Genomic DNA, 26,813 nt, shown 5'->3' with positions numbered 1-26,813 from the left:
AAACACAGACTTCAGAGGATCATTAGAACTGCAGAAAAAACAATGGCTACCTACCTGCCTTCCATTGAGACCTGTATACTGCACGAGTCAAAAAGAGGGCTGTGAAAATATCTACAGACCCCTCGCATCCTGGACATAAACTGTTTCAACTCCTACCCTCAAAACAACGCTACAGAGCACAGCACACTAGAACAACTAGGCACAAGGACAGTTTCTTCCCAAACACCATCACTCTGCTAAACAAATAATTCCCTCAACACTGTCAAACTATTCACTAAATCTGCACTACTATTAATTTTCTCATCGTTCCCATCACCAATCTCTTTCCACTTATGACTCTATGACTGTAACTTTGTTGCTGGTAATCCTTACGATTTATATTGTTTCCTGATTGCTTATTTGTAACCTATGACTATCATTAAGTGTTGTACCTTATGATTCTTGATGAACGTATCTTTTCTTTTATGTACACTGAGAGCGTATGAACCAAAGACTAGACTAGAATAGAATAGAATAGAATAGAATGTATTTAGAATAAAATAGAATGTATTTAGAATAGAATAGAATGTATTTAGAATAGAATAGAATAGAATAGAATAGAATAGAATAGAATAGAATAGAATAGAATAGAATAGAATACTATTCTATCTGGGAGGCCTCCCGAGACCTTTCCTCGGTTCTGCAGCTACCGGGATCATCCTTCCTTCCATACTGCCTTATAGGATGTCAATGCAGGCCAGCTAATCAGCATTCAAGGTTTATCTTTGCCTTGCATTTCCCAAATCTTAGTATTTACTTCCCCAGGCCTGCCCCCCAGGAGTTTAGAGCCAATTTGCCCTGGGACAGGGGGGCTTTCTCAGTCGGCTCTTAAGCAGAATATAGGTGGGAATAAAAATAGCTTCTTGACAGGGGTCCGGGCTGGAGGTCAAGAGGGAAAGGTCACCAGAAAGCAACTCAATGATTCGGAGCCCTGCCAAAATTCACCAGAAGAATCGCTGCAAACCACCCGCAGCCTACCTCACCTCGCCATCGGGTCAGAAAACGAGGCCCCTGTCAAATGCAGGGAGCTGGCTGCACAAAGGCCCACTCCCCTCGCACGAGACCCCGATGGCAGGCAGAGAAATGCCAAACGCTTGAAATGAACCGGGGGGGGGGGGGAGAACAATGGTGTGGTGGGGAAAACGGTGTCAGGGCAGGGAGGAAGAGAGAAGGCACACAAAGCTCCCCCCCAACCCCCTCCACCATTCCCTCCTTCCTTCCTTCGTTCCTTCCTTCTCTGTTTATAGCAGTTGTATGAAAATGTACAACACGGATCGGCAACAGCTGACAAATGAGATCAAACAGACGTGATTTCAAGTTGGCTTCATCCCGAGTTCTGATTGGCATTAATTGTGAGCATTTGCAAAGCAGAACACCGAGAGAGGCCGACATTCGCTCCGAGCGAACATTTCCCTTCTAATAGTTTTAATGATTACAATGGGAGCCCGTCATCGGCTCTGCGCATTAATAACTCCGGAACAGCTGGGGAGGCGGGCAGGGAGGGAGGGCCAGGGGGGAGGGGAGCCGCACAGGAGGGTCCGCCCTTTTGCTCACGTGTGTGCACCATTGAAACCGATCCCACCCCCAGCAGAAGAAAAGTCATGGGCAGAGAGTTGGGGCTCCTCCAAATGCTGTTTTTGGTTCACAAAAAACTTGGCAGAAGAGGGCATCACGGCTGAAAGGCAGAGGGATGCCAAGAAGGGACCAGGCACCCCCCAAACAGGATGCGGGTTCCCCACTTCCATCCCACGGCGGAAGTGGAGCACCCTCCTGCACCAGTTGCAGGGCTCCGTTCCCCCACCCGGGGCCAGGTCCCCTGGTGCATCTCAGGGCAAAGAAGGAGGGATAGAAACGGAGGGGGGCTGCTCCAGAGAAGAGGGGACAGCTGGGGAGACTAAGAGTTGAGTCTGATGCACCAGCTCTTCCAGAAGGCCCAAAAAACCCAAAAGAGGTAGCCACATCCAGCAATGGTCCAAAAGAGGTAGCCACATCCAGCAGTGGTCCACAAAAACTTTTCCTAGAGCCTCAGGCCTGGCTAGACAATCTCAGTCCCAGCTTTGAACGCAGAGCATGTGCAGAGGGCACAAGTCTTCCCCTTCGGAATGAGAAGCCAATGCTCAGAAATCTTTTTTTCTTTAAGTCCCCGCCCTCCACCCCACCCCCCCAAATTAAGACTTCAGGAAACCAAGTCGGCCCCATCGGCCACTTTGCAAACATGAAATGCATCGAAAGTTATTCTGAACACTGAAACTTCTGCTAGGCGGTTCCCGTTTCCTGAAGCGCCGATAGCAGAGGTTTCGATTCAAACAGGCTGCCTGCATTCAAGCCAACTTGTTGCCAAGAACATAACATAACATAACAACAGAGTTGGAAGGGACCTTGGAGGTCTTCTAGTCCAACCCCCTGCCCAGGCAGGAACCCTACACCATCTCAGTCAGATGGTTATCCAACATTTTCTTAAAAATTTCCAGTGTTGGAGCAGTCACAACTTCTGCAGGCAAGTCGTTCCACTTATTAATTGTTCTAACTGTCAGGAAATTCCTCCTTAGTTCTAAGTTGCTTCTTTTTTTGATCAGTTTCCACCCATTGCTTCTTGTTCTACCCTCAGGTGCTTTGGAGAACAGCTTGACTCCCTCTTCTTTGGGGCAGCCCCTGAGATATTGGATCACTGCTATCATGTCTCCCCTAGTCCTTCTTTTCATCAGACTAGACACACCCAGTTCCTGCAACCGTTCTTCATATGTTTTAGCCTCCAGTCCTCTAATCATCTTTGTTGCTCTTCTCTGCACTCTTTCTAGAGTCTCAACATCTTTTTTACATCGTGGAGACCAAAACTGGATGCAATATTCCAAGTGTGGCTTTAAACACTTTAAAGAGTTTCTATTCCAGCTAATGCTTTAATTACATGGGGTCCATTTCAAACAACATCCTTTTCCAGACAAAGACAGAACATCTGGCTTTTCTTTCTGTTGGTCAGCCCATCATTTCAGAAAGCCCCCCTCCCGCGTCTTCCAAATGGGGTGGACTACCATACCCATACCCCTCAGCCACAGGCCTTCCATCTCCAGAAAGAGGCTGAAAAACATCCTGATATCTCATCAATAAATGCCTTACTCCTCCTTTACACCACAACCTTAGATCTCTTCTTACAGAGAGGACATTGTCCACCCCAACCGATTTCCAGATCCCCAGGAGGGGGCTTTGGCATGGAAACTGCATGAAGGCCCCTCCCTCAAGTCTTACAGCCTGATTAGTGGTGGGTCAGTTACCTGCCGCAGAGCAGGGAGCCTTCTTCCCCCTAACAAGAAGTGCAGGCCCTCAAGCACAATCCAAAAGCAGTCTATAAAAATACAGGTGCCCCTCGTGAACAGGCAACTATTATGAAACACAGCCCCCCACCAAAAAAAACCCAAAACAGTTTAACAGACACAGGCCAAGCAGATTGCCGTGTGAGTTTTTGAAGCCCTCATCCTCCAAGGGAGAGTGCCCATCTCTTTAGCCCAGGGGTCCCTTAAACAACCTTAAACACTCAAAGAGCGATTTGGACCCGTTTCCCACAGAAAAGAAAACACCGGGAGCCACAAAACCCTTCCCGTGCCTGACTATTTCTTGAGCAGCCACAAAAACTAGCCTATGTAGTTGAATTAAACGTTCTGTTTTCTTCTGAAACGTTCTTTTCTTGGATTTATCGATCGTTGAAAAAGCTCAATAAATTGCATGCCGGCGGATGTTGCACACTGGTGGTTGTGACACATATTTTGAGTGACAGGGAGCCACAGCAGAGGGGTGAAAGAGCCACATGCGGCTCCAGAGCCGCAGGTTTCTGTCCCCTGCTCCAGCCAAAGCCAACATTCCACCATGACCGAGGTTTCACACAGATAATGCCTGCATGGGGAGTTAAGGGAGGGGTCTACCCCACTACAGTCTCTCCCCTTCCCTTTTCTACATTGAGGGGAGCCATCAACCATGACTGTTGGGTGGCAGGGAGTTCCAGGTGCCCTTGAAGCCCCCTGAGGTGCAGGAAATGCCAGGCTTGACTCATCCGAAGTGAGAGCAGAATTAGGATTAGGACAAAGGAAGAGCACAGCATAGCCCCCCCCCCCGTTAGTAATATTAGGCTCCCTGAGGGCCACCTTCCCAGATTTCCCTCCTTTACATCTTTCAAACTAGATGGGGGGGAGGGGGGGGTGCACCCGGCCATTGTGATTCTTTTATTCCACTGGAACCACAAAGAAGCAATTACCCAGCTGCATTTAAGCTGACACCCCAAAAGTTCAGCCAGCAGGTGATAGAAGTGGGGGAGGAGAGGATTCAGAAAACAGGGGATTAATCAGGAACTGCCCCCCCCCCACATCCCCCAGCCTGGACACCAGGAAAAACCTGCCCACCTCAGGATCCTTTCTCTGGAATTAAAATGTCAATTCGCTGATCTGCAGGAGGGAAAATGCAAAGCAATTAAAATCTTGGGGCGAGGAGCGTTGGCCCCCCCCTTCCTTCCTTCCATTCGATCCAAGGCCACTCCTGGGAAGAAGCAACAAAATCCATTTGGCTCCCAGGGAGACCAGAAGTTCACCCCAGCCCTGCAGGGACCTCTTGCATCTGGCCAGCTGGCCGGCCGGGGCAGCGGGCGGGGGGGGGGGGTAGGGGTCTGTGGGGGCGTGTGGAGTTCAGGAAACTGAAAGGCTGGGGGCCAAGTGTAGCCGGCCCTGGGAGGGGGCTTAAAAGCGCCAATATTGTCTTCCAGGGCAATAAAAAATTCCCAGCAGGCTCTTGTCGGTTTCAGGTCATTAACCTGTTTTTATTGAAAGGTTGTTTACAGCAGTCATAAATAGATTTCTTTCTGTGCCTCTCCAGCAAAGAGCCATCGTGAGACCCCGGGAAAGGGGGGGGGCGGGCGGCAGCTGGGAAGAAAGCCGCAGCCCTGAGACACCAAAAGGGGAGGGGGCTCTCCAACTGTGCAAGTGCAAATTTCCAGCTAGTTGCTCTGGGTTTGGATAATGCCAGTGGCTCAGACGGTCTGATCTCGCCAGGAAAAGCACCTCTGTTGTGCTTAAATCCATCCACTCGATGGGGGGGGGGGAAGCAACTGGACTCTGCAAAGTTCAAACCCAGAGTGGGAAGGAGGGGGGGCTCGAGCATGGTGGGCGGGGGAGCTGAAACCACTCACAGCTACCCAAGCCAGGGAAAAACCAGGAGAGGATGCAACCGGTGAGGACTCCTCCCAGGTATGGAGCATCCAGAAATGCGGGTCCATAATTCAGACGTGCCCTGCATGGAAGGTCTCACCAGCAGCTACAGAGCCAACTTTGCTGTCCTCTGCCAGAGTCTTCAGATGGCCTGGAAGAATCGCCACATCCTGGAGCAGCGGACAGGCCCCCTTCACCCCCATCCTCAAACGCCAGGATTCAAGATTTCCCCTTTGGATGAAAATCCATCACTGGAAGCAGTTAGGAAACGCGGCTGCCTTTCCTGGCTCCTGCCGGACGTGGCTTCCAAGGACGGGCTGAAGGAGGTGATCCCTAGTGGTCCAGGTGGAATGTGGACAAGGTGCTTTCAAAAATTCTAGGCCTGGCCACAAAGAACGGGAAATTCCAACCAGATTTTCCCCAAAGAAGGCTGTCTGATAATCCCAAAACTGACAAGCAAGCACCAAGCTGGAGCCGACGTGGGAAGGATGCCTAGAAATACTAGAGATAATTATATGGAATAGGAAAACTGCAAGCAGAATAAGCTTTTAATGATTAATTGTATTCCAACGTTTAATTTTAACTCTGATTTTTAATTGCAGAAATGTTGCTTCTATCCTTGTAGTACCGGAAGCTGCTATGCTGGTCGAAGAAACAGAAAGCCCCTTGGAAAGCCAATAAATAACTGAATCAGCCAAGCAAACACCTGCATGCATCTTCTGTTGCTCGGCTCTGCGCAGCCCCCAGCCCCCACCCACCCCCACGGGGCCAGCTGCCGTCTCTGGCAACACACAAAGCACACTGCAGACGCAACGCTGAGGGGAGAAGGGCAGCCACGGCAACCCCCTTCTTCCCACTTGCTAAGATGGCGTGGGGAATCATCATCATCATCATCGTAATCATAATAAGTTATTAAATGTAAATGACTTTCCCTGTCTCTGTGCAGTTCCTGGGATGATATTCCCATCTCTGGGGGAACCCCTTGAATTGTCCCATCCTCTTCAGGAGGGGCAGCTTTCAAAATGCGGATCTCTTCATAGAGAGAAGGTCTTTCTCTTCTCCTGCAGGGCTCACCAAGGTGGTGTGTGTGTGTGTGTGTGTGTGTGTGTGTGTGTGTGTGCGTGCAAGGAGAGATCAGGAGGAAGGGCTGGTTTTCCACCCTGAAAGCAGTGGAAGTAAACGGGGTGGGTGGGAGTGAAATATTGGGCTTGGAGTCCCTTTCTATTATCCTAAATTACCTGTATGTTTTGGAGGGAGGCAGGAAATGCATTTCATTTGAAAAGTGAGGGATTGCTCACCCTTTCAATTCCCATCTGTGGCCAAAACAAAGTCTCTGAAACAGGCAGGCCCACCAGGCTTGGCAGCCCCGCCGAGACAGCAGAGCAGTGACTCACTTGAAGGTGTGCAAGTGGAGGCCGCACGGCCCCGTCCGGCCAAGGCAGCAGCACCATATGCAGCCTCTGCTTTTTTTCCGGAGGGGAGGGGAGGGGAGAGAGGGTGTCAGGCAGCTCTCCACCAATGTCAGCCGGCTGATAATTATGGAGGGCATCTCCTCCGGAGAGAAGGCGCGCAGGGGAGCAAGTCACTTAGCAACCGAGCGGTGCCCCTGGAGTGGCCGAGCGACCAGCCATTTTCCCCTGCCCTTCCCTGGTGGTGCCAGGCGAACAGCACACAAACAGCAGAGATAGGCAGCCGCACAATAGCTCTTGACACACAAATAGGTTAACATAATAAAGCCAGCTTTAGCCGGCTCACTCCAGGGAGAGAAGCAATTCGCCGGGCCAGGAGGAGTAATAAAGCCTCCGGCTTTTGTGTGCAGCATTAGCCAGGGAGAGGGGAGGAATCGCCCTTTGATTGAATTACCTGGCGTGAATGTTCGCTTCCCCCCCACCCAAGAACAGGAGGAAGGCCTAGTGGTTCCTCCCACTGGCTGGGGCAAAAAGACCCCCATGCAATCGGCCACACTCCCCTTACAGCACACTCCCCTTTTCCTGTTGGGATGAGAGGCGCCCCTTTCCAAGTGCCTTCTACAGACAGCAGGCCAGGACACCAGTGCTCCAGTTTCACAGACCACAAACCTTTCCGTGACTTCTCTCCGGTCTAGAAATATAGTGGACTCTTGCAAGCAGAGAAAAAAGGAGGAAAAATAATTTCACAACGTGAAAGTGCTTTTCCATCTTTCGCACATCCACAATGTGGACTAGCAACTTGAGCATAGCCTACGGTAACAATAATACACGCCCAACTCGGGCAGTCCCGCAGTCCTTATTAGCCAAATGTATCATCCTACACAGACAGACAGCTTCAGACCTGGGAATGGGGGGGGGGGGAAATGGCATCACATCCATCACTTTATCCAAACAACTGAGCAAGGCTGAAGATACGGACCAGAATATAAACACCCCTGCCACGGGTGAGTAATGTTGCAGAATCAGAGCCCCCTCCTCAGGAAAACAGGCCCCACCCCTCTACTACTCTCTAACAATCCAGAGTGAAATCCAGACCGGCTTCCAGCCCACCCTAGGAGAAGCCATTTGAAGGCCCTGCATGACACTCCACCCACCCCCACGGGGCCAGCTGCCGTCTCTGGCAACACACAAAGCACACTGCAGACGCAACGCTAAGGGGAGAAGGGCAGCCACGGCAACCCCCTTCTTCCCACTTGCTAAGATGGCGTGGGGAATCATCATCATCATCATCGTAATCATAATAAGTTATTAAATGTAAACGACTTTCCCTGTCTCTGTGCAGTTCCTGGGATGATATTCCCATCTCTGGGGGAACCCCTTGAATTGTCCCATCCTCTTCAGGAGGGGCAGCTTTCAAAATGCAGATCTCTTCATAGAGAGAAGGTCTTTCTCTTCTCCTGCAGGGCTCACCAAGGTGGGGTGTGTGTGTGTGTGTGTGTGTGTGTGTGTGTGTGTGTGTGTGCGTGCAAGGAGAGATCAGGAGGAAGGGCTGGTTTTCCACCCTGAAAGCAGTGGAAGTAAACGGGGTGGGTGGGAGTGAAATATTGGGCTTGGAGTCCCTTTCTATTATCCTAAATTACCTGTATGTTTTGGAGGGAGGCAGGAAATGCATTTCATTTGAAAAGTGAGGGATTGCTCACCCTTTCAATTCCCATCTGTGGCCAAAACAAAGTCTCTGAAACAGGCAGGCCCACCAGGCTTGGCAGCCCCGCCGAGACAGCAGAGCAGTGACTCACTTGAAGGTGTGCAAGTGGAGGCCGCACGGCCCCGTCCGGCCAAGGCAGCAGCACCATATGCAGCCTCTGCTTTTTTTCCGGAGGGGAGGGGAGGGGAGGGTGTCAGGCAGCTCTCCACCAATGTCAGCCGGCTGATAATTATGGAGGGCATCTCCTCCGGAGAGAAGGCGCGCAGGGGAGCAAGTCACTTAGCAACCGAGCGGTGCCCCTGGAGTGGCCGAGCGACCAGCCATTTTCCCCTGCCCTTCCCTGGTGGTGCCAGGCGAACAGCACACAAACAGCAGAGATAGGCAGCCGCACAATAGCTCTTGACACACAAATAGGTTAACATAATAAAGCCAGCTTTAGCCGGCTCACTCCAGGGAGAGAAGCAATTCGCAGGGCCAGGAGGAGTAATAAAGCCTCCGGCTTTTGTGTGCAGCATTAGCCAGGGAGAGGGGAGGAATCGCCCTTTGATTGAATTACCTGGCGTGAATGTTCGCTTCCCCCCCACCCAAGAACTGGAGGAAGGCCTAGTGGTTCCTCCCACTGGCTGGGGCAAAAAGACCCCCATGCAATCGGCCACACTCCCCTTACAGCACACTCCCCTTTTCCTGTTGGGATGAGAGGAGCCCCTTTCCAAGTGCCTTCTACAGACAGCAGGCCAGGACACCAGTGCTCCAGTTTCACAGACCACAAACCTTTCTGGGACTTCTCTCCGGTCTAGAAATATAGTGGACTCTTGCAAGCAGAGAAAAAAGGAGGAAAAATAATTTCACAACGTGAAAGTGCTTTTCCATCTTTCGCACATCCACAATGTGGACTAGCAACTTGAGCATGGACTCAGCCTACGGTAACAATAATACACGCCCAACTCGGGCAGTCCCGCAGTCCTTATTAGCCAAATGTATCATCCTACACAGACAGACAGCTTCAGACCTGGGAATGGGGGGGGGGGGAAATGGCATCACATCCATCACTTTATCCAAACAATTGAGCAAGGCTGAAGATACGGACCAGAATATAAACACCCCTGCCACGGGTGAGTAATGTTGCAGAATCAGAGCCCCCTCCTCAGGAAAACAGGCCCCACCCCTCTACTGCTCTCTAACAATCCAGAGTGAAATCCAGACCGGCTTCCAGCCCACCCTAGGAGAAGCCATTTGAAGGCCCTGCATGACACTCCACCCCACCCCCCCTCTGCAGCCTTGGGTAAGGAGGAAGATTCAGTGGCTCGGAGGCTTAAATTTTTAATGCGGCTCCCTCTTTAGACTTGAAATATCTCGCAGCGTGAAACTGAGAAGAAGGCGGCAGAATGGAGATTTATTGACCTGTTCGAGCCAGTGGCGGATCTGCAGGCAGAGAAGAAGAGTGCAGAGGCCGGTCTGGGAGGCTTTTTAAAGGCAGGAAGGACACAAAGAATTCCCAGCACTTCCTTCTTCCAATAAATGCCCCTAACAAGATCAAAGGAGGCCAGAAAAGCACCCTTTCCGGTCCCTAAGATAAAAATTACCAGGGACCTACAGGTGACCCAGCAAAACGCTGGCCAATTGTGCAAGCTTTTGAGTTCTGCAGAGTTCTGAACAGGCAGGCAATTATAATATTCCCTCAATAGGGCAGGAAAAGAGAGAAGAGAAAGGAGTTACTATTCCCTCATTGGCTCAAATTTCTCCAATTTCACAATTTTGAGTCAGAGGAGCATCCAAGCCAAGCCAAGTCAGGTGTTTTCTCCCAGTACTGAAGCTCAAATGATCCACTTGAGGAGTGGGCTGACATTATTAAAAAGCGCACAGATTTTAACGTTTCACAGAATCTGTTATCATCTGGAAAAAGTCTTTGCAGTTTATGTGTGAAACCAGGTCTTTTTATTCAACTGATATGGCACCTTCATATTCAGGATGCCTATTTCAGGGAATTCACAGTCATAACCAGGATTAAAACCAGGCCAAATCAAACAGGACCCAGTAATCTTGTTCTTATTTAAAGGCCTGGCCGAAGAACAGGTCCTTTGCTCCAGTACTGAAATTCTGAGCCTTTTTCATTCTCACCAACAAAATTCCCACCGAAGTCTGAAACTTGAAAACTTTTTTTCCCAAGCAAGCCAGGAAAGAGAGGGGGGGGTTTAGAAAGTCTTATGCATTATTCTGAGCACGTCGCCTCACACACTTTGCACAATGAGGCGTTGACATCCCAAAACCACAGCCTACACTTGACCCCTGGACTCCAATGCCCAGACGACCAATCCCTGAATGCCGCCTTCTCCATTATAATAAAAGGCCTCTAGGTTCACCCCACCCGCTCTAGACAGCCTCCTTGCAGCAGATGGGAAAATGGGGGTGGGGGGAGAGAAGGTGGCGGGCACCAAGACTTCACCTGCAGGAGTTCCAGACAGATTTGATGGTGAGGGGCCAAAGTCCCAGGTCAGTAGTCGCCTCTTTCCAGAGAGCCAGGGACAGGCGGCAGAAAGACTGTGGCGGGGGGGGGGGATTTAAACCTTCCTGATTATGTTTGATCCAACTTGTCTGAGGTGGGGGTGGGGGCTTCACAAGGCCACCATCAAGGTTTCCAGTTGGGCAGGAGGAGATCTGACTTGCCTCCCAGAGTCTGGGCTCAGAGGAGGCTAAAGCCAGACAGTCCCATGCCTGCTCAGGAGGGGAGGGGGCAGCACCACCAACCATTCGGCCTTCCCCAAGCCCAAACTTTCTCAAAACAGACCCCATTTGGCCCTTCGATGCAGTGAGGGGAGGGGGACGTCCTTTGCAGCAAGGGGAGGGGAGAATAAATAAGTGATCTCGGAGGCTCCCCCCCACCCCCGCATCCATCAGGCCAGGCTTTGCCATCCTGGCAGCAGCAGCGGCGGCATTTCTTCCACCCAGGTTGGGAAAGAAAGCAGGCCTTGTGCCTGGCTGTGCAGCTGACAGCTACGGGGCGGTACAAGGGCAGCAGCGAAAGCCCTTGCAAGGGAGTTGTGCCATTGCCACTAGAAACCAGGTCACCTGCCCAAGTGCCCCCCAATGAGGCTGCAAACAGAAAGGAAAGCCATGCCAGGGATCCTCCCCCTCTCCCCCCATCCCCGCCAGTTGATTTCCTCGCAAAACCATCCAAGGGCCACACAGGCAGAAAGGGGAACTGAACCCCTTGCAGGAAGCTGTGGGGTGGGCATTTTCCTTCTTAGAGCTAAGAGGGTCTCTCCTGCCCCCTCCACCCCCCCCAAAGGCTTGCGGAAGTCCTGGGGCTCCAGGCTCCTCCAGGCTGCTTGTCCCTCCGAGTTTGTGGGAGGGGGGTGTCCAGAAGGCACCGGGTGGCACAAGCCTAGAGGGCATGGCCGAGAGGGGAGGGGAGGTTGGAGACCTCCCCCAAAGCCCCCAAAGGAAGCACAAGAGACAACTTCGCTCAGCCCCAGCCGGGAAGGCCTCATCAGCCTTCCTCCGAGCTCCAGCCCGCTGAATCCTACCCTCCTTGGCTAGGAGGGGAGACATCACACCGGACCCCAGGCCACAGACTGCGCAGACCACGCGGACCCCCTCCCCGAAGACCCGGCCGCTTTCCTCCCCTGGCCGGAGCTCCGTCTGCGCCTCTTCCAACCAGCCACCCGCCCAGCGGGAGCCAGAGACCCCCCCCAGGATCCCTCACCCCCCACACACCTGTGCAAAGCAACGGTTGGGGGGGGCCGTCCCGCCCTGCTGCTCATGATCCCCCCCCAAAAGGGCGCTCTGCCATCGGGCAAAGGGCCCGGGGGAAGCGAGGACGGGGCGGACTGTCCCAGCCAGACGCCCCGACTGCCCTGCCCATCATCCCCGGCCGGGCCCTGTCTCGGCCGATGTCTCCCCCGCCGACCCACCGCCCGCTTTACCATCTCGGTGAGGCTCCGGTTGGGCTTTCAGGGCGCCTCAGGCGAGAGCAGCAGCAGCCGCCGCCGCCTCCACCGCCGCCGCCGCCGGGTCCTCGCGGCCATGAAGGGAGCCGAGCCAGGAGCGCCGCCGATGCCTCGCCGAGGAGAGACGCCGCCCGCCCGCCCGCCGCGATCCTCAGGGGCCGGCCGAGCGCGGCCTGGCCCGGCCGGGGCTCCGCTGGGGTGGCCAGCCGCCAGCGGGGCTCACATCGTGCCGGGGCGGCGCGCGGCGTTGCCGGAGCAGCCCAGACGACATGGAGGAGGGCGGCGGGGCGGCGGGGCTGGTCCCTTTGTGTGCCGCCGCCGCCGCCGCGCCGAAGAGCCGGGCCCGAGCAGCCGGCCGAAGGGCGGCCCCGGGGGGCTCCAGTGGAGGAAGCGGGCAGGGGCGGCCAGATGCAGAGCGCGGCTCGGTCTGCCGGGCGCCGGGTTTCAGCCGCCCCGGGGGACGCCTCTCCGCAGCCTTCCTTTCCCCCGGCAGCGCTGAGCGAGGCCGGCTCCGGCGGCGGGGTTCTACGCAGCTTGCAGCTCCGGCGCAACCTCCCTCCGCGGCCGCGGCGGCGACTCTGGAGCCGCGCAGCGCGCGCGCCTCCTGCGCTCTGCCCGGCTGGCGGCCCACGCGGCCCGGCCACGCCCCCCTCCGCCTCCCCGGACCGGGGTTGCCCGGGCGACGCCACCAAGCGTCCTTTTTCCTCCCCCCCTCCCCGCCGGAGGGGGCGTGGCCTCGGCAGCCACGCGGCCGAATTGGCAAGTGGGCTCGCTCGGCCCCGGTCCCTTTGGCGGCCCTTTCCCCTTGGAGCGCTCCGGAGGGTCCAGTGCGGCCTTTTCAGGAGGTTTCCTTTGCGGGGCTCCGCGGCTGCTCCATCCATAAAACTCAAAGGCCCGGGAGTTGCAACTTTGCGCTTCTGCCATCGATCTGCTGCGGCGCGTCTTTCCTCGTCGCGCGCCTCTGCGAGCTGAATGAAGCCCATCGTCCCCAGCCGGGCTGGTCAATACGTTCGGCAACGGGGTTTCTGCCGCCAAGTCTTTCTTAAGAGGATGCTGGGCTCCGGTTTCGGGCAGCCACTGGGAAGGGAGACGGTAGCCAGGCAGTCCTCGACTCGGGAAGGGTTTCCTCTGAACGCAAAGATCTCTTTTTATTAAGGCAGCTTTTTTGACAGGATCCGTTCGCTACTTGGTCAGGGTTTCGTGTTGCTCACATCCCCGATCCACACACTACAAGCCCCATTATCCTCAGCCAGCAGTACCTACCTTTGTACCTACCTGGCTCTTTGGAACTGGGCACCTTCCACCTCTCTCTTCCCCCTGCCTGTCCCCAGAAATCCCCTCCTCCTGCCCTCTGGTGCCCCTTCGCTTCCCTGCCCCAAAGGAAGGGGGCACCACCGACCACCTTCATCCCACCTCAGAAGCCACAAACAATCTCCACGTCCTTCTGCTTGGCTGTTTATAGAGCATACAAATCACAACCACCACAAGGGCAGTGTGTTTCCTCTTTTCACAGCTCTGCTGTGCTGTCACACGGAGGGAGGGAGGGAGGGAGGGAGATTTCCTGGGCATTAAAAACCCGACTTTTCTCCTCCGGCTTCAATGATGCCTTGAAAGCCTCATCCGATCCGGCTTTCTTTTCCACAAAGTTATTGACTTATCAAGGTTAAAATACGCTGAGCGCAGTCCAAGCAAAGAGGGCTCCCTCCGCATTATGCTGTCATCGGGAGCCGTGTTTTCATGGCAACGGGCCTCCTTTCCTGCACATTAAACGGTTGAGTTGTGCAAAGTTCAGACATTACATAAACAGAGAGGGTAACAACAACAACAAAAATCAATGGACGCGCAGGCATGGGAAGAGAAGATAGCATTGATTGGCTGGGCCATCAATAGGTGGGGATCGGGGTTTCTTGGCCTCTCTGCGGAACCTTCCTGTATGGGTGAGAAAACAATGGGCTGAAGGACATGCTCAAAGAGAGAGGAGAGAAGAGGGAGGGGGGAGGGAGAGAGAGAGAGAGAGAGAGAACACCTCAGAATCTGCCTTTCCAGATGTTAGCATTTAATGAATAGTTGCCCCTTCCTCTCTGCCGCAGCTCAGCTGAATTCATAACCATTTTCTGCACCACCACCCATCGAGTGCCAGGCTCGCAAGCTGAAAGCAGTCACCCCCCCTGGAGAAAGGGGACCTCCCCAAGCCCTTTCTTCAGCTTCCCCCAGCCCCCAATATTTCAGAGTCAGACCTTGAAAGTTACAAGCAACCACTTTGCCAAAGCGGCAAAGGCAAAGCGGCTTTAAGAGAGGCAGCCGCTTTGCCAGGCTGAGGAAACGAAAGCCTCTTGTGAGGTCTTCGTTCTCTGCGCGGCTGGGATCCAACGAGCTTTTCTGGCCTCTTCAGATGGGAAACAACCGGCTTCCCAGCCCAAAGAGAGAATGGATTTCTCCCACCTGCCTGAGCAGGAGAGAAGCTAGAGATTCCAAGCCCACCCACCCAAGGGGCAGAATTTAAAATAAAGTCCCTGCAATCTTAGCCAGCCTCACCGGAGAAGAGGACCCGAAGGCCATCTATTATTCCAAGCCCCAACAATGAAGTCCTGCAGCCTTTTAACAGACAGGAGCATGGATCGGATCTTGTTCCAAGGGAGAGAGGGAGGGAGGGAGGGGGGCAGTGAGGAAAGGATGGGCTGAACCAGTTTTCTGGGGTGGGGGGGAGGCTGGGACTTCAAGGAGAGCACCATAAACACAGCAGCACCAGTTTATCTGGCTCGTGGGAGAGATCTAAGGGGCAGCAAAGGAAATGCAGCATAAAGGTAGCATCCCTTGTGAAAGAGGGCTGGGGGGGGATCTACTAAAGGGGCCCTCTCCCCAGCCTCCTTTGGCGGGGCATTTTTTCAATTGGGCCCATAAAGGGGGTGTATTTCCTCGCCATTTCCGATTCTGGGGCAATTTCATGCATCCCAAGCCTCTTGGGTGGAGGGGGGAGAAACCCCCGCTGGTCCTTCTCCATCCCAGCTGGCCCCCAGTCCGAGGAGAGGAGAGGAGAGACGACGCCAACATCCTGTGTGCTCAGAGCCTTGCGTGACTTTTCCCCTGTTGTCGCTCTAACACTGCAGGGCGGCAGTTTGATGAAAGGTTTGGAGAGACAGAACTGATCTCGGAGGCTGGCGCTCAAAAGTCGGGTTGTTGAAGACGATTTGAAGTGCCCAGTGGGTCTCATTTCCACACATGCTCAATGCCCCAGTGGAGCGTCCCAATTCAACTCTGCCTCAAAACCAATTTAAACTCCATTAAAGTGTTTCCAATTTGGAGCACAGTTATCTGCATGGATCACCCAGGGACTCCCAACTCCCACCAGGCCAGGCCTGGGCAATTAGGCAGAAATGGACAGACCGGGTCAGCCTGCCTCTTCTGCCAGGCAAGGCAGCTGGTCCAACTCCTCACCTTTACTGAACAGCAGCTTGGTTAAAACAGGCCCAATCTGGCCTCTGGGCAGGAGGCGAGGAAATGAGGAAAGGCTACGTTGTTAGAAAACATCCTGGCAGGACAAGCCCACCCACCCACCCCAAATTGCAGGGCAGACTCCTGAAATCAAAGGGGAGCCATTTGACAGGCAGAGCAATTCACCAGAGGGGTGCAAAAGTCCCCTGTGCTTATTGCTTCCTGCAGCAACAGGTTCCCACCTCTGGAATCAGTGATTCCTGCAAGACTTTGATCTTTAATGGAGGGGGCATCCTGCAAGGACTTCCCATGCTCTTTGACTGCAAAGGGGGGGGGCAGGGATACTTAGGAAACCTCTGCCAATAAAGAAGGGGAAATTGCAGCCGGCCTTTGATAGTGTTTTCAGAGGGTGGGGAGGCAGCAAAGAGCCAGACTTGCCCCATAAAAGTCACACTTCCTTCACACAAGGACGCATTGAGACACCCTCCCCCCACCTTCACTCACCAAAGGTATCTCATAACCTAGGGAGACTCTTCCGAATGTTTCTGTCTGGGGAAGCTCAAAAATGTCCTTGGAGCGTTTTTTTTTTCCCAGAAAGAGAAGGCCCCCCCCCCTCTCCAACCAGCACAAAGTTTTGCAGGCATGACAGGAGGTGGTAGGGGGAGGAAATCGGTGAACGGTTACCCTTCAGATGTGAGGCCAAAGCCCCCCTTGGCGAAAGACCAACGGATGCCCCACAGAAGAGCTGGGAGAAGCAGCTGGGCAGGGTGGGCCAGGCCTGGGAAGACTGAGCATCAGCTCTTGCCCCCATCACAACAAGAATTCCTCATGGGGCAGGTTGACCCAAACTTCCCCACCGCTCCGGCCACTGAACAGGTATAGGGGAGTTGTGGAGAGCGCCATCTCTTCTGACCGGGTGCCCGACGTGGCTGTGGGAATCGCAGCTTCTGCAGAGACGTGGAACGGAAGAGCCAGAGCAGGAGAGAGAGAGAGAGAGAGAGAGTCAGGCAGGGAGCCTTCCTGGCTGGGTTCCCGCTGGGACGTTGCCCGTTTTTCAAACAAGCGAGTTTTGCTGCTGAAATTCCAGATGGAAACGGGAAAAATATTGGCAGTTCTAAAAAACGGTTCTGGAGAATAGGAATAACAAGGCCAAAACAACAGAGCCGCAAATTCCAAGATTCCTTTGGCAGAGAGCGATGGGCATCCATTTACCGGGCAGGGGAAACAAGAAGGCCATGCTGAAGGTTGGGCTCTGGGTCCTTTTCAATCGGCCGCCTTCAGCTGCCCCCCAATCCCTGTTGTGACACCCCCCCCCCACAGGGCTTGGAGCTGTTCTCCCACATTGCTAGAAGATCTTTTCAGCAAATCCTCCATCAAGATTCAGGTCAGGGGAGAGCCCCGTACTCCTTCTCTGCCCCTTTGGACTCCTTTACCGAAGCGGTTGCTTCTCCAAAGAGGCTCCATGCTGCTTCCCAGGAAAGGACAGGGGAAGAAAAGCACCTGGGAAAAAGATGAAGCCGCATCCTTTTGCCTGCTGGACCCCAAAGCTTTTGGGGGGGGCAGCCATAAGAGGGTAAAAGCTCCCCAGACAGGGCACTGATCCCTGCCTGGGATCTCCAGGCACACGGGAAGTGGGGGAATGCCATGGGGAAGAGCCCTTAGGGGCCAGCCTCAGAATCCGAGGAGCCCGGGGGCCCCACCAGCCCCCCCTCCTTTGCAGAGCCCACGGATTGCTTCTGATGCCACCTGGGCCAGGAGAGGCTGGGGAAACGTGGACTGGAGCACCTCTGGGACTAGTTACAGGTGAAAAGGGAAAGGAGCTCAAGGAGCCTATGATTAGCTTGATTATGGTCATTAACTTGGCCAGCAATTTCCCCCTTTTATCTCTGGCTTGCATCAAAGTCGATTGTGGGAATCCTCCCCCCTTCCCAATTTAGTGTGTGTCCCCCCCCCACTTCTTATTAGCTTCAGCACAGAAATTCTGGGCAAACGAGCGGTGCAATTAACTATGCATGTGGCTTTATTTCTCTCTCTCTCTAAGTGTGTGTGTGTGTGTGTACAGGCTTTGCACAAAAAGGGGAAAGAGCTATCTATTTTTGTGCGTCCCTTCTGGGAAACGGCAAGCGGTGGGCCTCTCGCTCTCTCGCTTCCCCTCTCCCCCCTCGGAAGCCTCCATTATCCACAGCTGCTTAATTGAAGAGGGGAGCTGGCTGGCGCTGGAGTGGAAGCTGCCTAAAAGCCTAGCCACGCGGGAACCTTGCCTTATAAATGGATTCGCGGGAGGGAGGCCTTAATTACAGAGGCTTCTACGGCACCGGGCGGGTTTTACAGCAGCCGGAACAGAGTGGGGGCCATTCTGGCTAAAACAAGTGGAGTAGCCTCCACTTTATGTCCCTGGGAATATTAAGTGGGCCCTAGAAACCGATTAAGGCCGCCCCGCCATCAAGAATTGATGAGCAAGCGCAGGACCTGGGGAGGGGATAGGGGAGGGGCGGGTAGCCCATTAAAGACGCCCTCTCCCCGGGGGATCCAGCCCCACAGGCAGGCTTGGACTACCAGAAAACCATAAAGGGAACCGGGATGAGGAATATGGGCCTGCAGGCTCTGACCACTTACATCCCATAGACCGGACCCACAACTCCTCTAAATGCACAGCACCTGTGGGTTGGTTTCTACCCTCCCCCCCACCCCCCACCTTGCATAGAGGCCACAGCCACAAGCCCCCAAACTCCAGGTCGGCTGTCCACTAAGTCCCAAACCGGAAGGCCTGGAGTGGCTTTAAAGGGTCCCGAGTGGGGATGGACAGGGCACCGCCTGTCCATCACTCCTGTCAATCAGTGTCTCAGCCTGCGGCTGCCCAATTACCATGAGCTGCTAGGATTACTCACCTTCTCCCTGCAAGCAAACTTTGGGGAATTAATCTCCCCTGAGGTGGACCAGGGAGGGTCATCCATGGCTGGGCTGTCCCCCTAATCCGGCTGGTGGGTGGGGGGCTCCATTGATGCGAACTGCCCTTCTCAGACGCGAGGTGGGAGACCCTCCTCAGGTCCCAGTCCCAGGCAGCAGAAAGAACTGTCCAACTCCTGGACAAGCAGGGTGGGCAGGGGCCTGGGGAGATGCTCCAGGCACTGAAGGCAGAAAGGCCTGGGGAAGCCTCCTCCCCCCACAGCTCTGCCAGTCTCCCCTGAGGATCCAGGGCAAAGTCGAGGGATCTCCTGGTCCCCAAAACTGCAACTAGACCTATTGTTAAGATCAGGGCGTCTGTAAGCTGAAGGTTAGGGTTAGGGTTGTCTCCGTGCCTCTATAACTATCTGGTTTGGTTCTGCAACCCAACAAGACAGACATAGACTTCAGAGGATAATTAGAACTGCCGAAAAAATAATTGCTACCAACCTGCCTTCCATTGAGGACCTGTATACTGCACAAGTCAAAAAAAGGGCTGTGAAAATATCTACAGACCCCTCACATCCTGGACATAAACTGTTTCAACTCCTACCCTCAAAACGACGCTATAGAGCACTGCACACACCAGAACAACTAGACAGAAGAACAGTTTCTCCCCTAACACCATCACTCTGCTAAACAACTAATTTCCTCAACACTGTCAAACTATTGACTAAATCTGCACTACTATTAATCTTCTCATCGTTCCCATCACCCATCTCCTTCCACTTATGACTGGATGACTGTAACTTTGTTGCTTGTAACCTTATGATTTATATTGATATTGTTTCCTGATTGCTTATTTGTACCCTATGACTATCATTAAGTGTTGTACCTTATGATTCTTGATGAACATATCTTTTCTTTTATGTACACTGAGAGCATATGCACCAAGACAAATTCCTTGTGTGTCCAATCACACTTGGCCAATAAAAATTCTATTCTATTCTATTCTATTCTATTCTATTCTATTCTATTCTATTCTATTCTATTCTATTCTACTCTACTCTACTCTACTCTACTCTACTCTACTCTATTCTATTCTATTCTATTCTATTCTATTCTATTCTATTCTATTCTATTATTAACTTCTGTGGGTTGTTGGGATGGTTAACACACAACCCACGTCCCTGAACTTCGCATTGGAGTGTCGGCTGATGGGCAAGCTCTGTTGTGAGTCTGAGGCCGGATCGATCTGCCCGAAGAGAGCTGCCAGGAGTCGGGCCACCCATGTCCAGGTGGGGGCAAGAAACCTCCCCTTGGTGCCAGTGGAGGCCAATTCCCGCCTTCCCAGAGATACCAAGGAGGGGGGGAGCAAAACCGCCTGGGAAAGGAAAGCCCCCGGCTGGCTAATCAATTTCCCCAGTCAGAAAGAGACAAATTGTCCAAAGGCATCAGCCCTTAAACACCACCTTCCCTAATGCAATTTTACAATTTCCTATAATTGAGTCGCTGCGTAACTTTCCTCACTTTCTCCCTGCTTATTACTTGAGCTGGGTTGATGGTCTTCAGGGAAGAGAGAAAAAGACAAGGGCTGCCCTCTCCCCCAGCTGCCCAAGGGGGAAAGGGGGGGGGGCTGTTCCAGCCTCTCAATGCCCCCTGTCCTGGGGGTCGCTCCCCCTTGCAACTGGCTTGTTCAGGCATACAGTGGCAGATGGGGGAGCCATGACAGCCCCTGAATCCAGAATATGTTCCTGACGGGTTGGCTAAAGAGATAAGAATTGGCTCCCGTGGGTGGCAGGATCACTTCTTCTCACTGCTTGTCTTTAATGTCTAATTCAGAGAAAAGGGGGCACCTCCTGCCAGCCAAACTCAGCTCTGGAAGTTTCTTGGGGGTGAAGGGAGGCCAGGCATTGTTGGCCTTCCAGTCTAACCTACGGACTTGGGGTCCCCTGGGGTCCCCTAAGCAAAGAGAAACCGACTCCCTTCGTGCTTGGCTTTTCAGGACCAAGTGATGCTGTAAGAGTTTGCCTTTTGCTTTGGGTCTCTGGGAAGAGCGGATGGCTGGTGATGGATCAAGAGAAAACCTGAGCAGCAGAGAAATGATTCTGCCCAGAGGGAATAAACCTGACGGAGGTTTAGAGCAGGGGTCTGCAACCTTAAACACTCAAAAGAGCCATTTGGACCCATTTCCCACAAAAAAGAAAACACCAGGAGCCACAAAACCCTTCCCGTACCTGACTATTCCTTGAGTGGCCACAAAAACTAGCATATGTAGTTGAATTCAACCTTATGTTTTCTTCCGAATCTTTTCTTTTCTTGGATTTATCCATGGTTGGCCTACCCGGGGTTGAAAGGCTCAATAAATCGGGTGCCGGTGGGTGTTGCACATTGGTGGTTGTGACGCATATTTTGAGTGTCAGGGAGCCGCAGCAAAGGGGTGAAAGAGCCACATGAGGCTCCAGAGGTTGCTGACCCCTGGTTTAGAGCAACTTAAGAGAAGTGAAGTTGGAGAGACATCCCATCTCTGGTTGGGGGGGAGGGGGCTCCAGCAAAGTGACCTTCCTTGTAGGTGCCCTGAGAGGCCTCCCAATCCGAAGAGTTTCCCCAGTTTGAACCTCTCACCCCGTCCCGGCCTGACTCCCTCGTGCCAGGAGGGCAGGTGGGTCGTGGAGGGCCTGGCACAGGGCCTGCCGTCCTTGGCCAAGGTTGATGGGAGGCAAAAGGCTCACGGGGTGGATGGTGAGAGGGGGGGCAGCTTTTCTCAAGGTTAGCGCTGACAATTAAAGGCCGGCATTTGCATGCGGCACATGACTCTGCTAATTGCAGGTTGAAGAGGGAAATGAGTTTTAGGTAGAATTGTTTGCAGGAGGAGGGGAGGGAAAGTATTCCTGTTCAGCACAGCACCTGCCAGTGGTTAACTCCTTGGGCTCCTCAGAGCTCAGCAGCCCAGCACCCGTCAAGGGTGGGATTTGGCTCCAAGGCCACCAGCCAATCCAGGATTCAGCAGTGGGCAACTCAACCCAGCCCTACCTTGCAACTTGGAGCCAGCCTAGGTGCCCCCAGGTGCCCCCTGCCTTTTGCCAAGTGGTCCTTGGGCAGGGCTGGGACAGGCAAGGAAGCCTGAAGGTTGCAAAGGAGTGAACCCTCTCGGACACCACCCCCCTCAGCTCCAGCCTACAGGACCCACTTCCGCCGCCACCATCTGCAGCCACTTTGCAAGTGATTGGGGAAGGCACCTGGGAAGGAGGGTGTGGGGCGGCCCCTGGGCTTAATTTGCTCTCCTCATTTGATCAAGAGCAGGGTGACATTTGGCAAAAGTTGCTGATGAAGGATTGAGTGATTAATTGCCATGGCAACCAACCTTCGGCTTAATGATGGGGATGAGTCGCAGCAGAAGACAAAAGCCGGCCCTGCGGGGGCGCACAAGTGGCAAAGGTGGGGGGAGGCTGGGGTGAAGGAGAGAGAGGGGAGGCAGACCTCCAAGTCAGAAAGTGGCTTCTGAGGAGGGGGATCCAATCCTCAAGTAATTATCCAGGATTGAAGGGGGAGCAATCAGGCTGGGGCTTAATGAGACTCACCTGCAGTGTTGCCATGCCAACCAAATTTAGAGGATCCACGCACTAAAAAAAAAGGAGATGGGAACCAGGGGAGGCTCCAAGACAGCAGGACTACAACTCTCAGAATTCCCAGCCAGCATAGCTCTGGGACAGAAGTGCAGCCATCGGCCTCCCCAGCCCCCATCACCAACTCCCCTCTAAACTGTTCCAGTTCGGAAATCCCCATCATGGGACTGGAGGGTAATTCTGCCCCTGACCACAGAGGGCACCAGAGGTCCGTCAAAAGAGTAGCGGCTCCCCCTGCTGGCAAGCAAGGGTATTTTCAGTGGCACAAAGTTGAGATTCATTTCACAGGTGAGACTCTCATTTTCAATCTTGGTCTGAATGGGGCACCTAGGAAACTCTCTAGACTCTAGAGCAAACCCCTATCAAACCCGGAGTAGACAGGAAGCTCCTCGCTGGTTCATCCTCTTTGCTGTGGTTTCCATGGCAGAGAAGCCCCAGCTGGGAGTCAGATCCGAGCTGGCCTTGCTGTGAATTAAAGTAGATTAGGAGACATGGCAACCATTAAGTTGGAGGGGAGGAGAGGAAGAGATGAGGCCGGCAGAAACGCGATCCTTCTGGGCATAATGGAGAGCCAGCCAGTGGGGCCCATCCTGAGAGGGAGGGAGGGGGCTAGAAGAGTTCCCCTCCGATACTTGATATCTGCCAAGACGCCAGCAGCCATTCTGGGCTCCACACAACTGCAACTGCAGCTGCAGCAGAGATCAGGTTTTAATGGCAACGGGTCCTTCCTTCGGCCTGAGGAGCCGGCGGCCAGGCTTTAACAGGCCGTAAAAAGGGATCAGACATCGATTGCGCATTAAAAAACCATCCATATCAGAGAAAATGGGAAGGTGATTCAGGAGATAAATGTCATGCGGGAATACGGAGATCTGGAATCTGGGGCAGCCAGAGGGCCCAGGGGGGGAGGGGGTCAGTCCTGAGGTCTCGTGCTCTGGATCCCCAGGCAGCTGTGGTGGACAAGGGCCCAAGCCTTCCATGGGGGGGAGGGGGGCAGAGAGAGAGATGCGTCTCTTTCAAAAGGGGAGAATAGAATAGAATAGAATAGAATAGAATTTTTTATTGGCCAAATGTGATTGGAATTTGTCTTGGTGCGCTCTCAGTGTACATAAAAGAAAAGATACCTTCATCAAGAATCATAAGATACAACACTTAATGACAGTCATAGGGTACAAATAAGCAATCAGGAAACAATATCAATATAAATCATAAGGATACAAGCAACAAAGTTACAGTCATACAGTCATAAGTGGAAGGAGATTGGTGATGGGAACGATGAGAAGATTAATAGTAGTGCAGACTTTGTGAATAGTTTGACAGTGTTGAGGGAATTATTTGTTTAGCAGAGTGATGGCATTTGGGAAAAAACGGTCCTTGTGTCTAGTTGTTCTGGTGTGCAATGCTCTATAGCGTCGTTTTGAGGGTAGGAGTTGAAACAGTTTATGTCCAGGATGCGAGGGGTCTGTAAATATTTTCACAGCCCTCTTCTTGATTCGTGCAGTATACAGGTCCTCAATGGAAGGCAGGTTGGTAGCCATTGTTTTTTCTGCAGTTCTAATGATCCTCTGAAGTCTGTGTCTGTCTTGGGTAAGAGAAGCCAGAGACATAGATGGAGGCATCTGAGGTGGACTCCAAGAAGGTGGCAGCCAAGCCAAGCAGCGGTCCACTCGTCTCCCTGCTGAAGCTCTTGACCCCCCCAGAGCAGCAGAGAGGGCAACCTGGGCCTGATCCAGCTTGGGGCTTTCCTTGCCATCTGCTCAGGTTTGACGTTGTGCTGACTCTAGCGCCCGTTTCTTCCCCAGTTGGTGTCTTGGCTGATCCTTCCAGGAGATTCTCTCGGCTTGGCAACTCCAGCCTTGGGCTTCTTCGCCTCCATCTTTTGCCCGTCTCCTTGAAAGGATCAAGACGTTTTAAGAGGTTGCAACAGAGCTGGGTTTCAGCAGGTTCTGTCAGGTTCTGGAGAAACAGTAGCGGAAATTTTGAGTAGTTTGGAGAACTGGTAGTAAAAATTCTGACTGACTCCGTCCCCATCTATTCTCTGCCTCCCAAGTCCCAGCTGATCAGGAGGAAATGGGGATTTTACAGTAACCTTCCCCTGGAGTGGGGTGGGAATGGAGATTTTACAGTATCCTACCCCTGCCACGCCCACCAAGCCACACCCACCATGCCACACCGACAGAACAGGCAGTAAAAAAAATTGAAACCCACCACTGAGTTGCAACGCAACACCCGAATGTTGGCTTTGCACCTCGGAGGATTGCCAGCTTTTTTGGGGGGGGTGGGGGCAAAGGCTCATTCCTCTTTTTCTCTGGGTCCCATCCCAACTGCAGTTTCTATTCCTCTCCCCCCTCCCAGGAAGCTGATGGGGAGGGGAGAAAGCCCACCTCCAGTGCCTCCACCTCCCTTTCTGACAACAACTTCAGGAGGCTGGCCGTAAATTTCACAAAGGCAGGAGGAGATACACGGATCTTCACCGCTGTGAATCTTGCTCACCTGGAAGTCCATAAAACACCCTTCCCTGAAGTTCAGCTCCCCCTCCTTGCTTTCCCCCCCCCCATGAATGATGGGCTCCGGCATGAAATATGGCGTCCCCTCTGGCAACTGGGCTTGACATCAAAATGGATGCTGCCATCTGGGAACGCTTCTCTCTCTCCCATGTGTATTTCTTGGCACAGGTCTCTTGACATTCCGCTCTGGCACACCGGGGCAATTCATCCTGGCTTCCTCTGCCACAAGGGGCAGCTCACGAGGGGCCACTGGGCGAGGGACCCAGGGGCCACCCATGTCCCTAAGTGGAGCAGAAGCAAGAAGGGGAAAGGCAGGCTGGCATCTGGGAGCTGCTAGGTCAGATGTCTTCAGTCCAACTCCCCAGCACTCAAGGGCCCCGTCCGGTGGGCCCCTGCCACCCCAGGCATGGGGAGGGGGCTGCTTCTCTGTGCCCCATCAAGCCCTTTGCCAGCCTGCCCTGGGAAGCTCGGTTGATTTACCTGGCATCCTGCAATGCCACCCTGCATGGGTCCACATACACCCAAAAGAAACCTTGCAGGCGCCATGCAGATCCTGGCAAAGAGAATGCCAGGCAGCACTTCGCTTTGGAGAGGCACTCAGCCCAGCCCCAAAGCCAGCCTGGCTGGGGATTATGGGTACTGAAGTGCAACACTTCCGAGGGCACCAGGTTGGGAAGGTAGGCAGAAATAGCACCAATAACTTAGGATGTTTGTTAGCCGTCGGACTCCCGGGGACTCTGGGGGGTTGACAGAGTTCCTTTCTTAAACCGTCAGTAGAGGGGGAAAGGCACTTTGTACATGCCCAGGAACGCCTCTATTTATTCCACTTATTACTGCTTCCCTTCCAGGTGCTGCTTCCCTCCCACACCTGCTCTTATTAGCCGGAGCCGCCCCCGTTTTCCTGGAACCTGAGTTGAGGTGTTTTGATCCTTGTTACATGTGACACATTTTAATATCAGGAACAGAAAATCAGATTTGAAACCCAACAGCCACTTAATGAAGATGTTTCAAAATTGCATCCGGCTCTTCCTGAGGCTCCTTCGCTCACCCACCAGGATTAAAGGCCAGGCCTCCAAGAGGAAATCTGGGCTGATTATGCAAATCCAATCTTCTGTTACCTCATAAATAAGGAATGGATCTCTTTCCCTCCTTCCCTTCGCCTTTCAGAGGCAACCTTCACAGACTGGAAGGTGGGGGAGGACACCGGGGGGGGGGACACACCTTTGGATCGGATCCAGAGCAGGGGTGAAATGCTCCCGGTTTGGAACGGATCGACTGATCCGGTAGCGATGGCGGCGGGTGGTTCGGAGAACCCGTAACAAAAATCCCTGCCCGCCTGCCCCCATGCCCAGCTGAGCCACGTGATCATCAGGGTTTTTTTTGGACAAAGAGGTTGTAGAAAAAATGCTTTTAAAAGTTTAAAAAAAAGTTGGCCACACCCACCCAGTCACATTATCCCCCCAACCAAGCCACGCCCACAGAACTGATAGTAACAAATTTTACATTTCACCCCTGATCCAGAGGGCCCCACTTGGAGGGACCTTCCGGGATCTTCTTACAGAGGAAGGAAAGGCCCCTTTGTACTTCTCCAGCTCAGCTCTTGCCTTTGTGGGAGCCATTCTGGTCAGTTTTGCAACCCAAAGTTTTTGTCAGCCTCCATAGGAGAAATCATCTCCCCCACCCCCATCCTGCTCCCATCCGGCTGCCCTCCTGAGCAGGTAAGCTGGGGAGGATCCTTCTGGCCCATCTCTGGTCCCCCCCCCCTTCCCCTTCCCCCGCAGTCAGTGCCACCTTCCTCTCCTCAGGCTGGAAATCTTCCCTAATTTAGAAAAATGACGGCACGTCGCTTCCTCGCCCCACACAGTCGCTTCTGAAAATTTACTTCAAGGTCCACGGTTGGCAATGTCAAAAGTGATGAAAACCAATAAAAAGAACCAGTGCAGCATGAATAGCTCTCTGACAGTATTGCTGAAGAGATGTGGGGGGGGAGACCATGTGGGGAGGGGGGAGAGGGAGCCAGGCGCTCCTGTCTGCACCCAAGTGGATGGATAACTCATTGTTGATTCTTGACTTCTGCTAAGA

General features: G+C 53.3%; 1 protein-coding gene across 1 annotated transcript in view; it reads right to left on the bottom strand.

The window, feature by feature from the left end:
- FAM222A (family with sequence similarity 222 member A) overlaps positions 1 to 12,404 on the bottom strand; it is a 33,717-nt gene extending 21,313 nt beyond the window's left edge. Inside the window, exon 1 of the mRNA XM_058158824.1 lies at positions 12,263 to 12,404. The gene's annotated coding sequence lies outside the window, so the exon portion shown is untranslated. The remainder of the gene's footprint in view (positions 1 to 12,262) is intronic.
- Between the last annotated feature and the right edge of the window lie 14,409 nt (positions 12,405 to 26,813).

This window comes from Ahaetulla prasina, chromosome 15, assembly GCF_028640845.1.
Source record: "Ahaetulla prasina isolate Xishuangbanna chromosome 15, ASM2864084v1, whole genome shotgun sequence".
In the NCBI taxonomy this organism is placed as follows: Eukaryota; Metazoa; Chordata; class Lepidosauria; order Squamata; family Colubridae; genus Ahaetulla; species Ahaetulla prasina.
The sequence above is the reverse complement of the archived record's forward strand: the minus strand, read 5'-3'. Positions and strand labels throughout refer to the sequence as shown.